Source organism: Helianthus annuus, chromosome 15 (genome assembly GCF_002127325.2).
Source record: "Helianthus annuus cultivar XRQ/B chromosome 15, HanXRQr2.0-SUNRISE, whole genome shotgun sequence".
In the NCBI taxonomy this organism is placed as follows: domain Eukaryota; kingdom Viridiplantae; phylum Streptophyta; class Magnoliopsida; order Asterales; family Asteraceae; genus Helianthus; species Helianthus annuus.
Genome location: NC_035447.2, coordinates 84,623,007 through 84,630,815, shown reverse-complemented (window position 1 = coordinate 84,630,815; position 7,809 = coordinate 84,623,007).

The window sequence follows — 7,809 nt, the reverse complement described above, 5'->3', positions numbered from 1 at the left end:
TCAACAGATGCTAGATAAGATATTGTGCTTTCACAAGACAAAATCAATTCCTACATCTGGACAAGCAGATGCTAAAATTATTTGTCAAAAGTCAAAACACTGCTGCACAAACATTTGTTAAACAAATGATCCTCATTATTGTTTTCATCCACTGCTGTTCCTTAAATGCTGTTGTGCTTCAACATCTGCTCTCTAAAGTCTGTCCACTGCTGAAAGTCAACCTCTATTCTTGCAAAAACACTGATGTTAAAATCATTGTTCCATCCACTGATACACCCACTGCTTCATTTCATTACCGTTGTAACTACTGATGATTGATCCATCAGTGGTTGTCAAAACAACTGTCCTCCATTATTTACCATTCCATAAGGGGTTGGCACGTGGTCAGTTTTTAGCCGTCAGATCATTATAACCGCTCCCACATCAGCATTAACCTTTTTCCCTAAAATAAAACCCTGATTAAACCCAAACAGAGGTTTACACTGTCGAATTGAATTCCAAACATTCTCTTCACAAAGCAGTTTCCCTCTCATAACTCCAAAAACCTTCTTCGATCTTCTTCATCAAAAATGACGAAACCAAAATCGAAGTCGAAATCAAAACCATCTTCTTCCTCCACCCCATTAGACGCCAGTCAAATGGCCGCTGAAACTTCGGAGATTCGCTACAAATCTCCTCACAATTATGTGGGTATACTCATAAAACCCACAACCGACAACACCTTCGACTCCATCCTGGATACCCTATCTGCATCAAAGTACAAAACTTTGATAACAACAGACGCTCCCATTTATCTTCAAACCCAGAGAGAGTTCTGGAAGAATGCCACCCTTGAAAAACAAGGAGACATCATCACAGCCATCAACTCCTTAATACAGGGTAAGAAGGTTCAAATCTCTCCACAATCCATTTCTGAAATCTTAAAACTCGATGATTTGAAAGGAAAAACCTCATTTTCTAAAGACGAGTTGAAAAAGGATTTCATACACAGGGGCTATGCAGAGCAACCAAAAAGGGATACCTTACAAAAAGGTTATTTTCCTTCTGCACCCAGATTTTTGTTTCACACACTGTTAATGTGTGTTTCTAATAAAACAACGTCTTTTAATGAAATACCAACAAAAATTCAATGCCTGGGGTATGCAATTTTAAACAATGAAAACTTTAATTACTCCCAGGAAATATTTGATGATTTGGTAAAAACGTTGATAAGCTCTTTCCACGATTTCTAAGCTATTATTTTGAACAAAAATTTGTAAAGGAAGACGCAGAATTGCCCAAACAAGGTGCCTCTTTTAAAATAAACTGCTTAACACCTGAAACATTCTCAAGAATGTTGGCACCAATAAAAACAAAAGCAGAGGTGCCTGAGCAGAATTTAGCAGATGAAACTGCTCCTCAGGTATCTGCTGCTGAGCCCACTGCTCCAGGTGATCAAAGCAGCACACCCACTATTTTTAAACCCACACCTGCCACCAAAAAGACAAAAAGAAAAACATCCAGAAAACCCACCAAACCCACACCAAAGGCAACTCTGGAAGATGAGATCCCAGAGATAATGCAAGTGACAGCACAAAAGTCACCAATAGCCACTGCTGCTACTTCCTCACAGCAGTTGGAAGAAAGATCTCAACCCCAGCCTCAAACTCCTCTTGCATCCTCACAAAAGGATCAAGTTGTAAGCACAGGGACCCCACAATATGAAGCTCTGGACCCACTCGGATCCATCTTCCACAGTCCTGATCCCAAGGACATGTCTCTTTCAACCCCTTTACCCTCACCTCAAATAATACCACCATCCAGCATAACCTTGTTGCATGCAGCTGATGTTACTCAGACACAAACCAGTTCCTCTCAACCACCTATCACTGAGAGTACACTTCAACAGGTGACTGGGTCTGATGTTGACATTTCTGCTATCCCAGAAACAATTGAGGAGGTTACACTGCAGGAATTACAAGTAATTCCTGTCAGTAGTTCAAGTGGAGCAGCCACTACAAGTGTTGAATCTACAGGTTTACACTTGGACAGTGGTTTCATTAGTAAGACTCCCTTGAAGGCAATTTCTTATATAGCACCACTAACAACCACCAGTGAGTTTGTTTTGACCACTGGCAACATCAAACGGTTATCAACTGCTGAAGAAAGAAGTACCCAGTACCAAGAACAAGGGGCATCAATGGCTGACTTTTGGGACTCTGTTCCTAAGTCATTCATTGGTAAAACCACTGTTGGTGGGGATTCAGATGATCCTGTTAACTCGGTTGATGATTCAAGATATCAGGAATTGACGGGCAGGGTCGAAAACCTTGAGACCTCAGTTGCTGAAATAAAAGATATGGTGCAGCAGCTGTTAAAAGCTCAGAAAGCCCAATCAACTGCTCTTCCTGCTCAAGCATCTGCTCAACAAGCTCCTGCTGCAAATGAGTTATGGAACTTATTCCAACCACTGCTGGAAAGACAAAAGCAGATGGCAGATCAGCAGCATGCCATACATGTTCAAAAGCTGACTAACATGGTGGAATCAAGATTCAAAGATACTCAGGCGGATATAAAAGCTATAAAGGCTCACATTCAAAGTGCCTCTGGAAAAGTTCCCTCCACTGTTCTCTTCATGAACGAACCCTTCTCAGATAATGCCAAAAAGGGGGAGAAGATTAAGTGGAAGAAAAGGGGAATTGATGATGGTATGTATGTTGAGCTAGAAAATAGTCAAATCAAAACTGCAGTATCAACACACACCACATCATCACACACCACCACAACTACTGTTCCACCACCATCTGTGTCTACAGCACAAAAACCACCATCATCACCCCCTGCCAAAAAGCAGAAGACAACAGATGTTACAACATCTGTTGTAATGGCAACAGTGGTTGAAACACCAGTTGTTTCAACTACTGTTAGTCAGCCACTTATCACCATTCCAAAAACTACCATCATAACCCCTGCTCAAAAGCAGAAGACATCTGTTGATACATCAGTAGTTGTAATGACAACAGCGGTTGAGACACCAGTTGTTTCAACAGCTGTTAGTCAACCATCCACCACTGCTCTCACCTTTCCTACATCACAACCAAAACTCTTCAGTAGAAAAAGAAAGCCAATCTCTGCCGATGAGGGTATACATGATCCTAATGCTGCACAATATCCACTGGAACTTGAAGCGATAAAAAATGAGATGAGGCAATTCTATACAGAAGAAGATCCTTCAAAAAGAAGATTCTCCTCACTCATAGGCTACATGCCACCAGAGGATATGGATGATTACCTCAAGATCAAGGCAAGGCAAGCTAAACTAAGAGTTAAAGTTGAGAGTGAAAGTGAAGGTCTAAGCGAAGAAGGCATTGCTAAAAGACTGGATTTCTTCCTCACTAAAGTAAGGCAGATAGAAGAGTTTGCACAAGAACTGAACAAAGAAAAGGCTGAACAACGAAGAAAGTTAAGAAAACAATACCTAGCCTACATCATGAAAGAAAAATTCTATCCTGCTGAAGAAAAACAGTTTGAAGAATGGCCACTAATCGCTCTAAAGCATGAGGCTGATAGGATTGACAGGATCAAGAATGATCCTACAAAGAAGAAAAATGCTCCAAATTGGAGCAAATTCAAAAAGCTCATTGCTGACCTCACTACTGAGTACAAAAGAAAGAAAAAGGAGCTGGTGGATGCAAAAATGGATACTGCTGAAGTCATATCAAAATGGTCAAAACAGCAGACTGATGAAGCCTATGAAAGGCTAAAGAAAAGAAAGATAATTGTTTCAAGTGCTTCAAAGAAACGTGAACAAATGATGAAGCTTGAACAACAGATTGAAAACCTCAGAACATTGTTCAATGATGAAGCTTGAACAGCAGATTGAAAACCTCAGAACATTGTTCAAATCAGTAGACAAACCTATTTTTGTGTCAAACCAAGAAGAAGGTAAACAGCTGACTGAAGAAGAGGTCAAAGAAAAGGAAGCAGAGTACTTCAAGGACACCATCATGAAAATGGGTCTAACAGAAGACAGCTCAACAAAGCTTCAAAACCTTGTTAAGAAGGTATTAGACAAACCTGCATCACCAAACACTGCAACAGACATGTCAGAAATTGAAAGGCAGGAGCAAATTGAAAAAGAAACTGCAGAAGACATAGCTGTAGCAAACAAAGTCATTAAAGAAGCCTTCAAAAGAATGTCTGAAAGTCTGCAAGTGTTCACAAGGCCATCATCTCCTAACTCATCAAAGAATAAATCTCTCCCAAGAAACCCATTTGGTTTAAAAATACTAAAGTGGATGTCTGATCAAAAGACTCGCGTATTGACTCTTGTCAGAACCAATGGTGAAGTGAAGTACATATCAAGGAAAGAAGCACTTGGCCTGAGTGTTGAAGATTTGCAGGATCTCCTTGAACTTACACTATGTAGGGATGAAGATGACCAGAGTGCCAAGGAATTTGAAGCTGAATTTAAAAGACAAGCTAAGGAACTCTTGATGAGAAATAAAGGTCCTGAATAATGAAGTGTTTTGGCATTATCTGTTCCAGGGGGAGATTGTTGGGATTAAACCCTACCAGAGGAACAGATAATGTAAAGCCAAAATCGGATCACATCAGAGGACTACAATAAGCAGCTGTTTACTCTTTGCTTTCCCCTTGAATGTGGCTCAAACATCTGATATGCTCTAAAGTACTGCTTCTATAAACATCTGCTGACCTACAACTGCTGATCCTACATAAGGACTGATGAAGACTAAAAGCTTTGCTGCTCAATCTACTGCCTTGGTTCAAGCACTGCTGATCATGACAAGTACTGCTGGGTTCACAGCAGTGGAAGGATGCAGCAGCAGTTTATGTTTGTTCTATGTAATGTAATGTAATATCAGTAGTTAGCAAAGCAGTAGTTGTATAGATCAGTACATAGAGTTTGTTAGTTTGTTAGATGTCACTTTCATGGTGACGTCAGCTGAGATGCTTCAGTGGTTTGGTTTGTCTACAAATGTAACAGTACTCTGTACTGTTGCACTTGATCGTCTTGAGTGAGTTCTCCTCCTCAATTCAATCCTTTCATCTTGTACAACCAACCTTGGGGTATCAGGCTGAGGGGGAGCATAGTATTGTAAGCATGCTTGTAATCTTTTGGTTTTCATTGAAATCATTCAACTCAAAATAAAACAAGTGTTTAAACATACTATTCTCTTCTATGTTTGTGTTTACCAAATTTGTATCCATTTCCGCTGCACTTTTCACTGTTTTAATATTCTCTGAATGATCAAAATATACAAACAAACACAATCATGAGAGCCTCTGATCCTAACAATTTTGATAAACTAACTTACAAATACAAAATGATCACAAATAAACTACATAATATTTTTATGATTTGTAGAGATTATATAATTGTTATGGAATTTTATAGAATTTTTATATAATCTTGGGGAATCCTTAAATTTAAATTGGATATATTGTGGTTATATGTAGTTTAATTATTTAAAAATACAAGATTTTCACACATATATTTAGTAAATATGTTTACTAGGTTTGACAGATTATATAAGTGTTGTAGGATAGTCATGGAATTTTTCCATAACTTTTGAAAACTATTTTATAATCAAAGTGTTTAATAAAATTGTTAAACAAACAAAACCCCTTATAAATTTATTCTTTTTAAATAAAAAAATGTTTTATTTGTTCAATCCGATTTATAAAATAGTAGGTGGATTAAATGAAATTCTAACTTTTTGCATTATTAAAATGTTACAACTTATTAAATTGGTAATTATCAGAATTAAGTTTGTTTAACAATTCTAGAATATATATATATATATATATATATATATATAGAGAGAGAGAGGGAGGTGGTTAACATACAATACGGCTTAACGTACATCACATACGACAGATAATTACGCACGTTCATTTGAAAATCACGCACGTTATACACATAATCACGCACGTTGTCGTACGTGATGTACGTTAAGTTGTATTGTATTTTACACTTTTCCTATATATATATATATATATATATATATATATATATATATATATATATATATATATATATATATATATATATATATATATATATATATATATATGGGGTAAAATAGGAACCACCTTCAGATGCGAGAATCGTAGGAATCATTATCCACCCTAGATCTCTCATGTATAACTGGTTGAGATTGAATTGTTTAAGTTTGATTTGTCTTGTAGTGATTTTATTGATTAAAAAGAATAAATAGTACAAAAAGGGTATTTTGGAAAATTTGAGTTGTTTACTATTTATGTCAATTTGTCAAACTTACAATCAAACATTATAGACTATATCACTTTTCAGGTCAACATTAATAACGTTTATCTATTTAAAAAAGAATTAATTATAACACATGATTTTTTATATAAAAAAATACACTACATATATATAAAGAAAATCTCTGATCTTGATCTTCATTTTTTGTTCGTTATCCTCATCATTTGAACGTATAAGCCCCACCACGCACGAAAATCAAAGAAAAAAACAGAGCGTTTACATTCCACAAACATTTAGAGGAGCTCGGGCCGGCGATTAGGGGCGTAAAAAACATTTTTTATCATGTGTAATAAAAAAAACATTTTTTTACATTCTACACCGTGCACGAATACATTCAACATCGTGCGCGAATTTTTTTTTTATATTCGACAACATACGAGAAACAATTTTTCAAATGTATGTAAAAACTAAACATTTATGTCACACCCCCAAAATACCACATGCGGAAACCCCCGCAAGGCGTGTGACATACCAGGATCTAGCCACCAATCACATTGGACTAATAGTCAAGCAATAAATAAAATTCCCATTAATCGTAAATAGCGCAATTCAAAACATTTAATTTAAAGCACGGTCATGTTCAGCGGAAGCATAATTTAATTGCTCAAACATTTCAAAAGCCATAGTGTTCAATAAACCAATGCTCTACGTTACTCCTTGCATCTCAACCCATGACGACTCCAGCATCCCAGACTGCAAGTCCCTTGACACGTATCTAACGACCTGCAAGCATGCAGACAAGTGTATCAGCACAAAGTTGTCGAGTTCACAGTTTTGTAAAAACGTTTAATAACCAAGTGTTTAGTTTAAAAGCATGTTGATAATAACTCGAGTACCGCAAGATGGCGTCAGTTTGTTTGCCCTTCCCCAATGCTCTATCAAACATTGGTCAAGTAGTTAAGGTCATTAGTTCACACCCGTCTTCCCCGATACGGTGTGCGGGTGCCAAACCTAATAGCGCTATCAACTAATAACCTCGTTGCCTCCCCGGCAACCAGTTCGGTAGTAGATGGGACTTAAGGTGATAGAAGTGAGTGTATTATCCAACATCGTTTTTTTTAAGCCCAATAAACCCAGTATTCCTCCCGGGAATATTTACCAGTTGTCCTTCCCCGGGACGCATGCTTGAAAAAGAGCAGTGAACTCACCTTAGATTGCTCGGTTGGGTATTTACTTGTTTCAAGTTGGTCAACCACACCCTATGATGGATACCAATACTTATCAGTTTTTATGTACAAGTAGCCACGTATTTTCTTACACACGTTTAACCTATAATATACAAGTATAACACGTAACAACAGTCAGCACGTATAGTCTCAATGGTTAATCATGTGGCATAACAGTCCAATATCATTGTATGGCCCAAAAGCATAAGGCCCATGTAAGTGTCCAGCTCATTGTACGTTGGGCCCAGTAACCAGCATGTGGCCCAAAAGGCTCAACGTATCATTTCAAGTGATCATCAGTCGAGACCATGAGGTCTCAACTCATAAACCCGAGGTCTCGCTCGAAACCAACGA